This window comes from Artemia franciscana, unplaced genomic scaffold (assembly GCF_032884065.1).
Source record: "Artemia franciscana unplaced genomic scaffold, ASM3288406v1 Scaffold_253, whole genome shotgun sequence".
In the NCBI taxonomy this organism is placed as follows: Eukaryota; Metazoa; Arthropoda; class Branchiopoda; order Anostraca; family Artemiidae; genus Artemia; species Artemia franciscana.
This window is the reverse complement of record NW_027063379.1, coordinates 1,393,406-1,410,855: the sequence shown is the minus strand read 5'-3', so window position 1 is coordinate 1,410,855 and position 17,450 is coordinate 1,393,406. Positions and strand designations below refer to the sequence as shown.

The 17,450-nt window shown below is 34.6% G+C and overlaps 1 long non-coding RNA gene across 4 annotated transcripts in view; it reads right to left on the bottom strand.

Moving 5' to 3' along the window:
- LOC136042950 (uncharacterized) overlaps positions 1–17,450 on the bottom strand; it is an 86,004-nt gene that overhangs the window by 33,023 nt on the left and 35,531 nt on the right. For all 4 annotated transcript variants that reach the window (XR_010621506.1, XR_010621508.1, XR_010621507.1 and 1 more), the window contains 2 exons: positions 12,433–12,623; positions 951–1,062 (listed from right to left, as the gene is read on the bottom strand). This is a non-coding gene — a long non-coding RNA (uncharacterized LOC136042950). The remainder of the gene's footprint in view (positions 1–950; positions 1,063–12,432; positions 12,624–17,450) is intronic.

Here is a 17,450-nt window from a genome sequence, read left to right as displayed (position 1 = left end):
ATATATAACTATTTTGATTACCATACATTTTGTATATTCTGATTTGTCTCATTTGTCTTGTTTTTTAAGGCGAGTAAAGACGATCGAATAAAGAATTTAAGCTTATGAAACTATCAACTTTCTTCGAGAGTATTAATTAAGAGTTCTATTATATATTTATTATATAATTAATAAAATAGAGTTCAAAAAAAGGTAAGGAGTAATACAAAACTTAAAACATACAGAAATTTAGACGTGTAGCGAATCAACCTTCAGACGTAGATTAACTAGCCCATTATGGTTAAATAAATAAAAAAAATTAAAAGTAAGTCAAATTAAGAATAGCAAAGGTTACTATGAGAGAAACAATGAAATTTGTAACGAACAGAAATGAAGAAAACAGTCAATTATATCTTTATATGAGAAGAAATTATCATAAGCAAGGGTTGGGCTACCAACCGCTTAAACTTCGTAAGGAACGGAGTTTTCTACTGAAGAAATTCATACATAACAGAACTTATAAAGTTTAGTTTCCACGCACAATTGCAAAAAAAAAAAGTATATATATATATATACATATATCAGAGTTGGCTCGTTAACCTCCAATCCCATTCAGTTTTTAAAAAGACATTATAACTTTCTACTTTAAATCGAATAAGCCCCTGTTAAGCACACCCTTATAACAAAAACAAACAAATCTAAATTATTTTGACCCCCCCCCCCTTCCCTCCTCCAGGCCACTTCCAGCGCAATAGATAAGCTTCTGTTAGTCTTAAATAATTTTGACTCATCACCTTTTATATAGTCCAGTTTTGCAATCATCACAATAAATAAACTATAAAAATAAAAACAAACTGTCATTCTGACATCATAATAACCTGCGTGCAAGGGCTTAACACTCAAAACCGTTTAAGTCAGTTCTGTAATGCGATGTTATCGAAACCAAAGTGAAGATTCTCTAAACTTATTACCTGAATCTTCTCTATGAAATTTTCAAAATTGGCATCATTTCTCGAGATGAAATTCCAAAGGCGACTCGAAATTTGACTGTCTTTAAACTTTTCTCCATTGTCTTTCTCATGCCTACAAAATACTAAATTTTTATTACTATAATATAACACATAAGCTTATTTTTAGATTTGATTCAGATGACAGCTAACTATTTTATAAACTTTATATTAATTTACTCCTCAAAATAATATTTTTCTACTACAACTAGCCAAAACACAGTTACCATTTCTAAATCAGCAAAAATTATAATTTTTTTCAAAAAATACTAATTTTCAGAATCCGGGCCATTATGGGCCAGATTTGTTCTTTATTAACTAACACCTGTTGTTTCTACCATAAAATCCATTTTGAACAGAAGGAAAGTTTCAGCCAGAAACGATGAAACTTTCCAGAATTCGAGTTTAAATTGACCCATTTCCCATTGCAATGTCAGTTTCAATTAAAATTACTCTGCATGTTTTAATTAATGTTAGCAGACGTCTTGAAAATTTATCCAGCATCTTCAATCTCCTATGAATTTTAAAGTGGAAAGGGATTAGCGGCAGCTTGAGCTTTGCTTTATTTTAAAGTGAGTCTGTTCCTGGAACCGAGCCAGGATGTAGGCGATGTCCCGAGTTAAATTCTCAGCCATATTACAAAATTTCAGAAAATCGACTCGAATTGTATTGGAAACCGTACAAGTATTTTGTCTGCCTTGTAAACTTCTATTAGAAACTTGTTTTTACATTGAAAATTGAAAAAGACTGGAAATTCTAGCATCACATTGGTCAAAATGAGTGTACTAAGACTCAATGCATTAGGGCTGACCATGAAGAGAAGTGCAAGAATGAGGGGCCCAGTTTACCTTGAAATTATAAAATACCAAATTATTTATGGGATTTTGACTTTTAACGATCCGCTAAAACGTGATCAAGATTTACTCAAAGGTTTTCAAATCAGCCATCAACATTTATTTAAGGTTGACTCATACCTTTGATTCATAAATTCAAAAAAAAAATAAAGGATGCATCTGAAAGACAAATTGGATAATCAAAATTCAACATATATCAACTCTCCCTCCCCTCTTAATTCATATATAAACAGATGGCGCTGGTCCGTATTTAGTTTCGTTCATTTCAACTTGGTCATGCCTTATTGTGTTACTCCTATATCAGTTTCTCCAAACTTCCCTTGTGCTAGTTATCGTGGTAATAAGTATGCTTTAACTAGGGTTGATTCCTCTGTGGCCTTTTTTTTCAGTGCCCCAGACCCATTTAGGGTCAAGTTATATACGAAATACGAAGTACGAAAGCAGGTGTTGACCTCATTTACTGCCTGAACCGCAGAAATGTTATTCTCGTACATAGCACTAATCACTTTAATGTACAGTAATTTATCAGGTTTAGCATTCTGATACTGTACTGAATATTTTTCTTTAACTCTTTCTTTGTCACTAAATGAATCCCCGTTTCAATCTCTAATTGGGACATGTCCAGACGGACGGTTCCCTGTCAATTTTATTACATACTGTAAAATTATACTTATTGCGGCTAATTACATATTTATGGGTCAGTATAATAATGTGCAGTGTTATCAATTCAGGCTGAATCTTCCCAACTTCCGTAATTTTATCAAAGGCCTCCATTCCTCCTTAGTTTATATTTTCAAGCTCTCTTCACTTTCCTTACATTCTCTTTTATTTTCATATAATCTATCACTCAAATAATTTTTGTAAAACCTTCTTCTTTCCTACTAAACACAGGCGACTACACTATTAATCCTAGCTGCATTTCCAACCATCCTTGCTAAGAAACAATCAGCAGCTTCGCCAACATTTTTCCCCGAATTATTCCACTTATCTTGTACACTCTAGAATTTCAAACCCTCCAGTTTGATATTTGACTCTCCCTAAAGTGTTTCTCTTAAATTCTAATTCTGGAGTTTATCAATGTCATAACTTCCTCGAAGGTGATCACCCTTTCCATATTTTAGCTTTAGTTTAACCCCAGACACTATTGCAAGATGATTTTTACTTTTCATATAAAAACAGCACCCCTATACATTCTTTCTTGTACTGATTCTCCCAATCTATAGATGACAGAAAGAAAATTAAAAAGGTCGGCTGCCTTACTATAATGGGATTACCATGTTACTTTTAGTGTCATTTTACGAACAAACACTGTACTACTTTTGAGAAGACCGTTATAACCGCAAAACTCCAGCGGTCTTATATCGTTTCTAATTACCTTTCCGAAGCCAAATTTACCAAAGCTATAATATATTCCCATTTCGAAAATCTCCTAATAAAAACAGAATATTTCTACCCTGAATTCTGTTTATTTATCCAAGCAGCAGTAAGTAAACTTCATTTGAGTCACTACTATCTCCATAAGTCATTTCTACAGAAACATATAATACTAGAATTCTTTTATTAACCCCTTTCCGACTTGAGCAAGACTTGGCAGTTTGATTTTCGTCATCGAGTCCTATTCCCTGCCTATGCATTTATCATCAAAGCCAAAATAAAAATAAAAACCTTAATTTCATCCGTCTACCCCAGGAATATGAGTTTCTAAGACGTTTATAAAGTCAGGCTGAAAACGTGTGAATTTGTTAACCAAAAACTTGAAATTATAGAAGTTTATTAGCATTGTAAAATTCCAAGCTGCAAGTTTCGTATAATTTAAATCAGTAGAATTTTAATGGCATCAGGAAAAGTAATTGGGACTAACCAATAGAAATCAGTGATTAAGCCTTCTTCTCAAGTAGACACAAATCAATTAAGCCGGCTTGGTACCCGAAATAAAGAAGTCCCTGGGACCTCCAGTTGAATGAAGGCTTTCTGCGCCTTCCGCAGAATTAAAAACAAAATCGTCCACAAGCAAACTCGGAGTATATTACCTCTGATTGATTATATACTCATGCCTACAAATATTACCCTAATGTTGATAGAGGCAGCCCAAATAACGCATATAACTATTTTGATTACCATACATTTTGTATATTCTGATTTGTCTCATTTGTCTTGATTTTTAAGGCGAGTAAAGACGATTGAAAAAAGAATTTAAGCTTATGAAACTATCAACTTTCTTCGAGAGTATTAATAAAGAGTTCTATTATATATTTATTATATAATTAATAAAATAGAGTTCAAAAAAAGGTAAGGAGTAATACAAAACTTAAAACATACAGAAATTTAGACGTATAGCGAATCAACCTTCAGACGTAGATTAACTAGCCCATTATGGTTAAATATATAAAAAAAAATTAAAAATAAGTCAAATTAAGAATAGCAAAGGTTACTATGAGAGAAACAATGAAATTTGTAACGAACAGAAATGAAGAAAACAGTCAATTATATCTTTATATGAGAAGATATTATCATAAACAAGGGTTGGGCTACCAACCGCTTAAACTTTGTAAGGAAAGAAGTTTTCTACTGAAGAAATTCATACATAACAGAACTTATATAAGTTTAGTTTCCACGCACAATTGCAAAAAAAAAGTGTATATATATCAGAGTTGGCTGGTTAACCTCCAATCCCATTCAGTTTTTAAAAAGACATTATAACTTTCTACTTTAAATCGAATAAGCCCCTGTTAAGCACACCCTTATAACAGAGACAAACGTATTTGAAATTATTTCAACCCCCCTTCCCTCCTCCAGTCCACTTCCAGCACAATAGATAAGCTTTGGTTAATCTTAAATATTTTTGAGTGATCACCTTTGATACAGTCCAGTTTTGCAATCATCACAATAAATAAACTATAAAAATAGAAACCTACTGTAATTCTGACATTATAATAACCTGCGTGCAAGGGCTTAACACTCAAAACCGTTTGAGTCAGTTCTGTAATGCGATGTTATCGACACCAAAGTGAAGATACTCTACACTTATTACCTGAACCTTCTCTATGAAATTTCTAAAATTGGCATCAACATTTCTAAAGATGAAATTGCAAAGGCGACTCGAAATTTGACTGTCTTTAAAATTTTCTCCATTGTCTTTCTTTTACCTACTAAATACAAAATTTTCATTATTATAACATAACACATAAGTTTATTTTTAGATTTAATTCGGACGACAGCTAACTTTTTATGAACTTTATATTAATTTACTCCTCAAAATAATATTTTACTACTACAACTAGCCAAAACACAGTTACCATTTCTAAATCAGCAAAATTTGTAATTTTTTTCAAAAAATACTAATTTTCAGAATCCGGGCCATTATGGGCCAGATTTGTTCTTTACTAAATCCATTTTGAACAGAAGGAAAGCTTCTGCCAGAAACGATGAAACTTTCGAGAATTCGAGTTTCAATCGGCCCACTTCCCATTGCGATGTCAGTTTCAATTAAAATTATTCTGCATGTTTTAATTAATGTTAGCAGACGTCTTGGAAATTTATCCAGCATCTTCAATCTCCTATGAATTTTAAACTGGATAGGGATTAGCGGCAGCTTGAGCTTTGCTTTATTTTAAAGTGAGTCTGTTCTTGGAACCGAGCCAGGATGCAGACGCTGTCCCGAGTTAATTTTCAGCCATATTACAAGATTTCAGAAAATCTACTCGAATTGTTTTGGAAACCGTACAAGACTTTTGTCAGCCTTGTAATCTTCTATTAGAAACTTTTTTACATTGAAAATTGAAAAAGATTGGAAGTTCTAGCATCACATTGGTCAAAATGAGTGTACTAAGACTCACTGCATTAGGGCTGACCATGAAAAGGAGTGCAAGAATGAGGAGCCCAGTTTACCTTGAAATTATAAAATACTAAATAATTTATGGGAATTTGACTTTTAACGATCAAGGCCACGACACTCTTAAATTCGCTCTAACGTGATCAAAATTTACTCAAAGGTTTTCAAATCAGCCATCAACATTTATTTAAGGTTGACACATACCTTTGATTCATAAATTCAATAAAAAAAAATAAAGAAAGCATCTGAAAGACAAATTGGATAATCAAAATTTAACATATATCAACTCTCCCTCCCCTCTTAATTCATATACTAAACAGATGGCGCTGGTCCGTATTTTGTTTCGTTTCTTTCAACTTGGTCATACCTTATTGTGTTACTCCTATATCAGTTTCTCCAAACTTCCCTTGTGCTAGTTATCGTGGTAATAAGTATGCTTTAACTAGGGTTGATTCCTCTGTGGCCCTTTTTTTCTCAGTGCCCCAGACCCATTTAGGGTCAAGTTTCTCAATTCGTTTCAAATTCCCTAAAATCCTCAATACCAAAGCTGAAGTCTGTATTTTCATAGCCAACAGGAACTTGAGGCATTATCAGAATTAAACCAAATAGAAGTTATAGCTGTTACAGAAGAACAGTCCCCAGACCAGGGATCCCTACCTTTGAAAAGTTATTCACAGTTTATTAAATTCTGTTATTCATATAACCTTTTTACATCATATAACATGAATCCATCCACCTAAGCACTGCTTAGATAAAAATTCAAGTTTTTAGGAAATATAAATTGCTGAAGCTAACAGAATATGAAAATTAAGAAAGAAATTCGTACAACAAGCCGATTTTATTATGAAAATATCATAAATTAGCCAATAGCGCACCAAAGAAATTATATTCTGAGAATAAGAAGTTGTTTGGTAGGAAACCAGACCAGCTTAATTTCAATCTTCCGGAACCACCCAAAGTTACTGCTCTGAAGAACAGTTACTACTCCTGGACATATTTTTTTAAACTGAGCTTTTTTAGCATTATTTTTTCAAATCTTTCTCAATGCGCTATGGACTGAAGATCGTCTAGTACAAAACAACCTGAATTACAAATACCACTGCAACAATGATAGAAGGTCTAGGTACGTAAGGATTCGATGTCAATAGCTACTTGGGCGAATTTATTAGTCTACTAAGATCAAGCTAAGATTTAATGCCAACCCAAGCAATGCATATCTAAACCAACGAAAATAAAAATGTCAGACAGTTTAAATTGCTACAAAGGCAAAGAGCATCAAACCTTTTCGTCCATTAATATTAATTAGACTAAGACACTAAAAGTATTATGCAGTCTTCAGGACTGTATATTTCACTGACAAACTAAGCATATTTTTTTGTTGAAGTGATGACAAGGCTTAATCTTGCAAAAGGGGACTTCAGATATCTAATCAAATACCATCTAATGCAATTTGTATTTTGTTCCCAATATTTACCCATTAGAGTTTGAAAGAAAAATCAGGAAGCTAAGAAAAATGGGAACCTTCGTCCCGTTTTCCTGACTCCTAAAATCTATTCCTAAAACAAAATAAAGGAATCACTGCCGATATGCTGAAGGAAATAATCCTTCTTCAAATAAGCATGAGGCGATTTTGGAGCCACAAATCCACTTCTAACTCCTATTGCCTTATTAATCAAAGCCACTAGAAAATGTCTTGGAAAAACTGATACCTGGCTCAATTTAATTTCCATTTAGGATCTCCCAAAGGTATTTTACCCTGTGAATTCCAAGGCCATTGTTCAGAAACTTGACGCTGAATTCAATATTGACACTCAAATTCCTAAGGAGCCACAAGCTGCAGCTCATAATGATATGGTAAAATGAAAAAAAAGACAAAATTAACAGCCGAGTAGGTTTCCCAAACCTAAAACCAAACTGTTCTTCTCTTAAAACATGATCTCCAGCATCTCAAATTAAAAAAAAAGTATCATCATACTAAGCAGGTTATTTCCTAGAATAACTAAGTTAATGCCTCAATAATCAACTATTAATGCCTCTATAATCACCTATTATTTTTCCTATTAATTGAGAAAACCACTTTCCGAAAATTATTTTTTCAAAGAAAAGAAAAAAGCCCTATTAAACTAAAACTTACCATTAGAGAAACCCATTAGAGAAAACTTTTTATGACAATTCAAACTCAGAACAACCGGAAACTATTATTAAAGAACAAATTAAAACCAAAACGAACCAAAATTAAGTAAACAATAACAGCAAACAGAGAGATATAGGTACTAATCTACAAGCAAAGCTTCTTAGACTTAGTAACCACTTGACGTTTGAAATAGTTTTTTGTTAGTATTAGTAAATTGATAAAAATTGAATATAAAAGAATAAATAGATTTTAAAACGAGTAAAAAATAAGTAATTATTCAAAAAATATTCCGGGAACATACGGAGTGACCGCCGTTAATAGTAATACTGATTGAAGTAGTAAGTAATAGCAGTAATAATACTACTGATGACGTTTACTGCATGTGTGGCTGAAATATCTTTTTTTTGTGAAATTTAAGAAATTATCTAGGTTATTTTTAGAATGAATAAGAGACCAGGTTAGGGAAAATAGTTCGTCCTTTTTCAGTCTTCAGTCAGTCACTGACCAAGTTCAAATGCTCTGGATAATTTTTTTCCACTCAGTCATTATGTCAAAACATATGATATTTACAAAACCACCCCGGTTGTAAAGTCTGGTTCAGGACTGTTAATCTTAGGCTCTTAAATGAAGCCTACTGGAAAAAGATCAGAGACTAAACTATCCATTTTGAAGCATATCTATGTTCCTATCTCCACTTCTTCTGTAGCTTGATCACAGGCTTAAGATATTGCATAAATCTTTCCGTATATTCGGTTTAGGTTTGATTTTCTTTTACTCTAGTTTTTGGACAAAATGAATGATAAACACATAATAATGCATACTAATTAAATATATAATAGATTAAATGGATTGGTACCCTTTCCAGAAATCTTTGCCATTTAGAATTTTGTTGAGTTTTGTTTCACTTGCCATATAAAATTAATTTCTCTTTCTATTGGAGAATTTTATTTGTAAATATTTCAAATACCAAAAACTAGGGGGTACACCTTATTCAAGTTTATTTACACTTTTTTAAGTATTATCTCCCCTCAGCTTTTTGTTACGTAGTTTAAAGTCCGATAATTTCATTTACAAAATCGTGATTCAAAAATACTGTTATCTACAAAAAGTTAAATATTAAAAAAATTATTATTTTCCAGGAAAAGAAAAACATCAATAACTCCTCTAGTGATAAAGAAATCAATCAATCCGCTAAAATACTACCTAGGAAGAAATTCAAGTTTTTTTAGGAATTAGATATTGATGAAACTAACGGAATACGGTATGCAAAGAAAAATTCTTAAATTTTAAACCAATTTTATTATAAAATTAATGTCCTGAGTTTTTTTAATAGAAGATCAGAATATGGATTTTCTGAGGATAAGAGCTTGTGAGGCAAGAAACAGGACCATCTTCATTTCAATCTACCTTGAACTACCCGAAATTACTGTCAATAACCATAACAGGTTCCCCGCTCCTATTGTAGAAAGCCCCCAACTATATTACAGGGCTTCCAAAGGTTAAAGGAGTCAATAATAGGAAGTTTAGGGACTTTTTTGTGTAAAAAAAGGATCTTTCAGAACCTTCCTGACACAAAGAAAAGGTCAATGGAGACATGATCCAGTTATTGTTTTTTATATAAATGACAAAATCAACGCCATACTCGATATTCACACCAATTTCACAAAAATGTAAAGCGAGGACAGATGTCAACAAGCGCCTGTAGTGTCATCATCTTCTAGAAGCACATGGGTAATATCAAGAAAATCTGACTAGTTAGCTTTCCATGTGGATCTTCTGATCTTTCTTTTTTTCTTGATGTTCATCTATCAAGTTACCAAAATAGGACAAAATCAAGGGTTACCAATTCAGTTACTGACCATTTTCTGGTCACTAACCAGTATATACGAGGGTATCTACAACTCCCAAATAATTTGTTCTGCAAGATAAAATTTGAGACTGTTGTGGTAAACAATTACTCCTACTAGATTTTGTTAAAATGAGTATTTATTTAGCACTATTACTTTTAAATCTTTTTTTAAGTTACTACGGGCCGAAGAGCATTCACATCAATGGCTACTTTAGTAAACTTATTAGTCTACTAAGATGAAGCTGAGATTCAACGCCAAATCCCCAGCAATACAAATCTCAAGCAACGAAAACCAAAAGACTTGGAGCTTAAGCGACTCCAGGGGCAAAGAGAGTCAAATCTTTTCGTCCATTATTATTAATTAGACGAAGACGCTGAAAGGATTATGCAGTCTTCAGGACTATAAATCTCACTAACACAATTAGAAAACTTCTTTGCAAAAGGTGACTTGAGACCTGTCTATGGGAGTTGATAGGCCTACTGGACGACTTGTTAGATTTATCCAATTAAACACCAGCTAATACAATTTCCGTTTTCGTTCCCATTATTTCTCCATTAAAGATTTGAAGAAGAATCGGGAAGCTAAGAAAAAAAGCGAAGCTTCGTCCCGTCTCCCTCACTCCTAAAAACTATGGGAAGGATTCACTGCTGATAAGCTGAAGGAAATAATCCTTCTTCTTACACGCCTGAGGAGATTCGGGAACCTCAAATCCACTTTAATGAGCTAGTTTATCACTTTAATGAGCTCTACTAGAAAATTAATAAAAAGAAATTTATATCTGGCTGAATTTAATTTCCATTCACCTCAAATCTCCATCTCTCAAAAGTGTGTTGCACTGTGAATTGGAATGCATTAGTTCAGATACTAGTCTCTGCAGTCAATTAAATAAAAAAAACGAGTTTTTTTAACTGAAAGTAAGGAGCGACATTAAAACTTAAAACGCACAGAAATTACTTCGTATATGAAAGAGGCTGCTTCCTCATCAACGCCCCGCTCTTTACGCTAAAGTTTTTCTCTCAATTCTTCTTTTTAAAACAGTAAAAAACTTTACCGTAAAGAGCGGGGCGTTGATGAGGAAGCAGCCTCTTTCATATACGAAGTAATTTCTGTGCGTTTTAAGTTTTAATGTCGCTCCTTACTTTCAGTTAAAAAAAACTCGTTTTTTTTATTTAATTTCTGAACGTTTTTGAATCAATGCATGTTTTGATTTTGGCTCTCCGCAGAGGAATAATCAAAACAAAATTTGCATATTTTTTTGGGGGGGGGCTAAATGGCTTTCTCATAATTTTGATCGAATGATTTTGAGAAAAAAAGAGCGGGGGCGAAGCCTAGTTGCCCTCCGATTTTTTGGTTAATTAAAAAGGCAACTAGAACTTTTAATTTTTTACGAATCTTTTTATTGGTAAAAGATTTACGTAACTTATAAATTAGCTTACGTAAAGAACTTTTGTATTCTCATGTTTTTATTACATATATGAGGGGATTCGCCCCATCGTCAGCACCTCGCTCTTTACACTAAAGCTTAAATTTTATCCCAATTCATTAAGAATGACCCCTGAATCACAAAAGCCGTAGAATAAATAGTTGAAATTACTAAAAATACTTTAGTGTAAAGAGCTAGGTATCATAAGGAGGTGAGCCCCTTATATGGGTAATAATTTCTGTTTGATTTAAGTTTTATTGCTGTTCCTTACTTCCAGCTGAAAAAGCTTTTTCACATTTATTTTTTAATTTTTTTTTTAAATAATGCTAGTAAATCCTGATCTCCCTTCATGGAAGTTTTCTTCTCCCATGACAAATTCTCGATGGAAAACTTCCCCCAGCATATCCCCCTCTTCTCAACCCCTCCCCCCAACCAAAAAAATCCTCCTGAAAACGCCTGTATACTTCCCAATAACCAATACTATATGTAAGCACAGGTCAAAGTTTGTAACTTGTTGCCCCTCCCACGGGGACTGTGGGGGAGTAAGTCGTCCCCAAAGACATACTTATAAGGTTTTTCGACTACGCTGAATAAAATGGCTATCTCAGAATTTTGATCCGTTGACTTTGGGAAAATAATTAGCGTGGGAGGGGGCCTAGGTGCCCTCCAATTTTTTTGGTCACTTAAAAAGGGCACTAGAACTTTTCATTTCCGTTAGAATGAGCCCTCTTGCAACATTCTAGGACAACTGGGTCGATACGATCACCCCTGGAAAAAAAAAAATAAATAAACACGCATCCGTGATCTGCCTTCTGGCAAAAAATGCAAAATTCCACATTTTTGTAGATAGGAGCTCAAAACTTCTACAATAGGGTTCTCTGATACGCTGAATCTGATGGTGTGATTTTAGTTACGATTCTATGACTTTTAGGGGGTGTTTCCCCCTATTTTCTAAAATAGCGCAAATTTTCTCAGGCTCGTAACTTTTGATGGGTAAGACTAAACTTGATGAAACTTATATATTTGAAACCAGCATTAAAATGCGATTCTTTTGATGTAGCTATTGGTATCAAAATTCCATACTTCAGAGTTTTGGTTACTATTGAGCCGGGTCGCTCCTTACTACAGTTCGTTACCACGAACTGTTTGATTTTCACTCCCTTATGCATAAGGAGTCACTAAAGCGATACCAGATGGTACGCAAAATAATATGGTAAATTAAAAACAAGAGAAATCACCAGCCGAGAACATCTAACTTTCGGCTTTTAATCAAGTTACCAAAAAAGATCATACCCCGTTTATGTCGAAGACGCCTAATAATCCTAAGTTATCAAAAAAAAAAAAATTATCTACCCGACTTGTGTCAGCTACCTCATATTCTACATCGGCAATGTCATTACAGCGGGTTTTGGTGAGTCTCTTCTTCTCTCCTATAAGATGCTGCTATCATCACTGTTATCCATTTCCGACTTTTTCAAAAGACGCTGTTCTTCTTCTTTGAAATTTAAATTCTTTTCAATGTACGGTGCGACCCTTCTCCATGACTGGAAAAACAGAAAAATGTTGTAAACAGTCCTGTCTTACTGGTTCACAAAATATATATCCATGGACATTTACAGCTTAGAGGGGGCTCACCTAAAGTACAGTCATAGTAAAGTGTACTCAATGAATTAGCTCCTCCCCCTTCCCCCGGCATTGCTCTACATATTTTATATTTCATCAAAATAGGATTCAATATCTAGTTTAATGAAAAAACAGGTGTTTTTCAACTGAAAGTAAGGAGCAGCGTTAAAACTCAAAACGAACCGAAATTATTCCACATATGAGGGAGTTACCCCCCCCCCCCTGCTCAGTACCATTTCTTTTCACGTTAAAATTTTATCTCTTTTAGAAAAGCTGAATATTCTAATAAAACTGCCCCTGTCTTTCAAGAATCAATCTTGAAACACGAGCTAAGAACTCATATGGCACTTGTCACGAGGTCAGAAGAGCCAAGAGCTCATATGGTATGAGCTCTAGCAAAATTCTAAGAATAAAAAAAAGGATACGGCATTAGACTTTATAGTCCCTACCGCTGGTGCTGATCTCCGTTTCTTGGCCCTTCAGCCATGAAGTGCAATGGGGGGGGCCAACCATCCTGTGCTTTCGCACACCCTTCCTGTTTACCTTCTCCAGATTTCTCCAGGTACCCATTTAAAGCTGGGTCGACTCTGGCTAAGCTTACGGAGTCACGCCACTGACTCCCGTCCCAAACTGAACAATTGGATACACTGGGATTCGAACCCGCGTCCTTTCAGACAAAGGATCCCAAATCCAGCGCACCAACCGACTCGGCTAGGACGGCGATAAAATGTAAAGGATACGGCATTAGACTTTACAGTCCCTACCGGCGGTGCTGATCTCCGTTTCTTGGCCCTTCAGCCAGGAAGTGCAATGGGGGGTTGGGGGCCAGCCATCCTGTGCTTTCGCACACCCTTCCTGTTTGCTTTAAAAGGAAAATCAGAAGCTTAATGCCGATCGTGATTTAAAATAAGAGCTCTGAATCACGAGGTCCTTCAAAATATCAAAATTCATTAAGATTGGATCACCCTCTCGTAAGCTAAATATACCTTATTTTTTTCTAATTTTTCCACTTCCTTCAGTCCTCAGAGGGTCGAATCTAGAATAACGATTATGAAGTCAATCTATACAGCTCCCTGACACACCTACCAATTTTCATCGTCCTAGCACGTCCAGAAGCACCAAACTCGCCAAAGCACTGAACCCCACCACCTAACTTTCCCAAAGAGAACGGATCCAGTCCAGTTCGGTCACGTATCTACGACATTTATAAGCGTTTTCCAAGATTTACAGTTTCCCTCTCCAACTCCCCCCAATGTCATTAAGTCTGGTCGGGATTTGAAATAAGAGCTCTGAGACATAAATTCCTTCTAAATATCAAAATTCATTAAAATCCGGTCATCCGTTCCCAAGTTAAAAATACCTCAATTTTTCTAATTTTTCCAAATTAACAACCCCCAGCTCTCCCAAAGAAAATGGATCCGTACCAATTATGTCAATATCGTATCTACAACTTTTGCTTATTCTTCCCATTAAGCTTTATTCCGATCACCCCACTCTAAGCGTTTTCTGAGATTTCCTGTTTCCAAGATTTCTGTTTCCCCCCTCCAACCCTCTATGTCCTCAGATCTGATTCTAATTGAACATGGAGCATCTGAGACATAATATTCTTCTGTATATCAAGTTCCATTAAGATCCGATCACCCATTCGTACCATACCTCAATTTTCACGTTTTCCAAGAATTCCAGCTTCCCCTTCCGACTCCCTTCAATGGTGCTGGATTTGGTCGGGATTTAAAATGAGAGTTTTAAAGCACAAGATCCTTCTAGATATCAAATTTCATTAAGCTCTGGTCAACCGTTCGTAAGATACAAATACCTCATTTCTTCTAATTCTTCCAATTTACTCCCACCCCCAACTCCACCAAAGAGAGCGGATCCGATCCGGTTATGTCAGTCACCTATCTTGGACTTGTGCTTATTCTTTCCGCCAAATTTCATCCTGATCTCTCCGCTTTAAGCGTTTTCGAATATCCCCCCCCCTTAATGACACTGGATTCGGTCGGGATTTAAAATAAGAGATCCATGTTTCGAGGTACTTCTAAAAATTAAATTTCATTAAGATACATTCACTCTTTCGTAAGTTAAAAACACCTAATTTTTTCTAATTTTCTATAATTAACCCTCCTTCCCCCCCCCCCAACTCCCCCGAACAGAGCAGATCCGTTCCGATTATGTCAATCCCGAATCTAGGACTTGTGCTTATTTTTCCCACCAAGTTTCATCCCGATGGATAATTTGTTATCCACCGGATAACTAACTACTATTTCTAATTTAAGCTGGTCCCGTCCCTGATAGGCCTGCCAAATTTCACCGTCCTAGCTAACCTGGAAGTGCCTAAGTAGCAAAACCGGGACAGACCGACAGACAGAATTTGCGATTGCTATATGTCACTTGGTTAATACCAAATGCCATAAAAATTCGGACAAACGTTCAAATTTTAGCATAAAGATAAAGGCATTGAGGAGGAAGGAACCCCTTCTAAACGGAATTATATACGTTCATCTAGAATTTTAATGTTGCTTTACTTTCAGTTGAAAAAATTATTTAAATTAATTTCTCATTGTTTTTAAAATAATGCCGGTAAATCTGGCTTAAAACTCCACGGGAAAAAAAATATAAAGTTTGCTTTTGTTTGGTCCTGGATGGTATATTTTTCTACGTTTTTTTTTTCGAAATGACAACATCCTTAGGGTGCATTTGATGTTTGCCAAAATTACAGAAAGAAACTTTTTTTTCCAACTTAGCCCTCCTTAAACCAACAACATAGCTTAGAAAATGTAATTCAACCGTTTTATCTAAAGCGATAAAAGTTGACTCAAAAGAAATGATTTTTAATCATTCTCAAATTCTTTTGATTCTTTATAACTATCTTTCTGTCTCATTCATTTGAAATTATGGAAATTTTAATGCCCAGGTCCCAAATACACCAGGTCCCTATTCTCATTGGAAGGAACAGAAGCTCATCCAAATATGGGTAGGTAAAACAGTGGTTGAGTTAAAAAAGGCAGTGTTACCAGGAATTAAGTTGCATGGGGGTTGAGTCAAAATATGTTCATCAAAAAGACAGATTTAAATGAGGGCTGAATTGCACAGAAGTTGGGTAAAATGAGAGTTCTTTTTAGGGGTTGAATTCAAAGTGAGTTGAGTTCCACGGAGGATAAGGTGGCTCAGTTATATGGAGGTTACACTCTAATTATTTTCTTATTTTTCCCTTAATTTTTCACGCAAGTAATTCAAAAGTAAATTAGATCAGCGTATAATATTACATCAATATTATGTAGTAGGCAAGATAATATTTCGGCAGAATCAGTTTTCAAAATTCACACTCGTGTTTACCCTTCTATAAAACAGTGTACCGCCATAGGGTGTACTCAAAGCTTTATTCTAAATATAAATAAAACAAACTACTTTTTACATCACTCAATTCCCTTCCACATCATTTCCCCTTGAGGTAATGGAATCTAACTAGCTAAGAAAGATGGAAGGGAATATTCATGTATTTCTCTCCTTTACAGTCTGTTTAATATTTTAGCTTTTTAAGAAAAATGAATTACTTAAATACAAATGACTTCAGACTTGTTGCAATTAAAGATAGGAATGTGTATCTATGATATAATCAAATCTTAGCTGCGTCCAGGGGGGGGGGTCTGGTTTTGACCCCCCTGAAAACATAAAATAATTTTGTAAAATTTGTAATTAAATCCATGTAAACCAATGATCAAAGTATTAAATCCATACAAACAAATAATTCGAAAAGCCGTGGTTGACTGTGCTCAATTTTTTAGTTACTTAGAATTAATGCAGTGGTATCCTTGAAGATACAGTTTCAAATAGAAATATTCAGCCCTTTAGAAAATCCAAAAATAGAAGTTACTCGAATAGTTTGTTATATAAAAAAAAATAAGTACACTAATATCTGGTAAACTAGTAACTAGTACACTAATCGTAGCCGAAATCTAAATGTATAAAAACAATAACAACGTTTCATCAAAGAACTGGCTTTCTATATTCATTCAAATTATGTAAAGCCAAATAATTCAAGGTTGTACATCAAAAGTTATAAGGTTGCTGAGATCTACCTAGTTTTTCGACAAAAAAAAAAACAAATAAAAAGAAAGGAGGCTATACTGATTTCAAACACATCATTAGACTAAAAGGCATATTTTTGTATCCAAAGTCATAGCTATTGAGCTTTTCGACTATAATGAACAAAACGACTATCTAAAAATTTTAATCGGGATATTTGGGAAAATGGGTGCGGGGCAGGGGGCCTACTTGCCCTGCAATTCTTTTGGTCACTTAAAAACGAAACTTGAAATTTTAATTTCCGTTCAAATAAGCCATCTCATGATTTTCCAAGACCAATTGGTCGATACGATTACTCGTGGGAAAAACAAAATAAAATAAGAACAAAAGGAAACAAATAAACACGCATCCATGACCTTTCTTCTGGCAAAAAAAAAATACAAAATTCCGCATTTTTGCAGATATGAGCTTGAAACCTGAATAATACGGTTCTTTGATACGCTGAATCTTATCATGTGATTTTTAATGATATTTTATTCCCTTTTTTCGAAAATCTGGCGATTTCGAGAATTCTTACTTTATAATGCGCAAAACAATTGTAGGAAATACATTTTGCATGCAGATCCACTACAGTTTAACCCCCCGCCCCTTCCCATATTTTCTCTCAAAAGAAGTTCCACTATTTCCATTTGAACTAGGCAATAGGGGGAGGCTATTAGTTT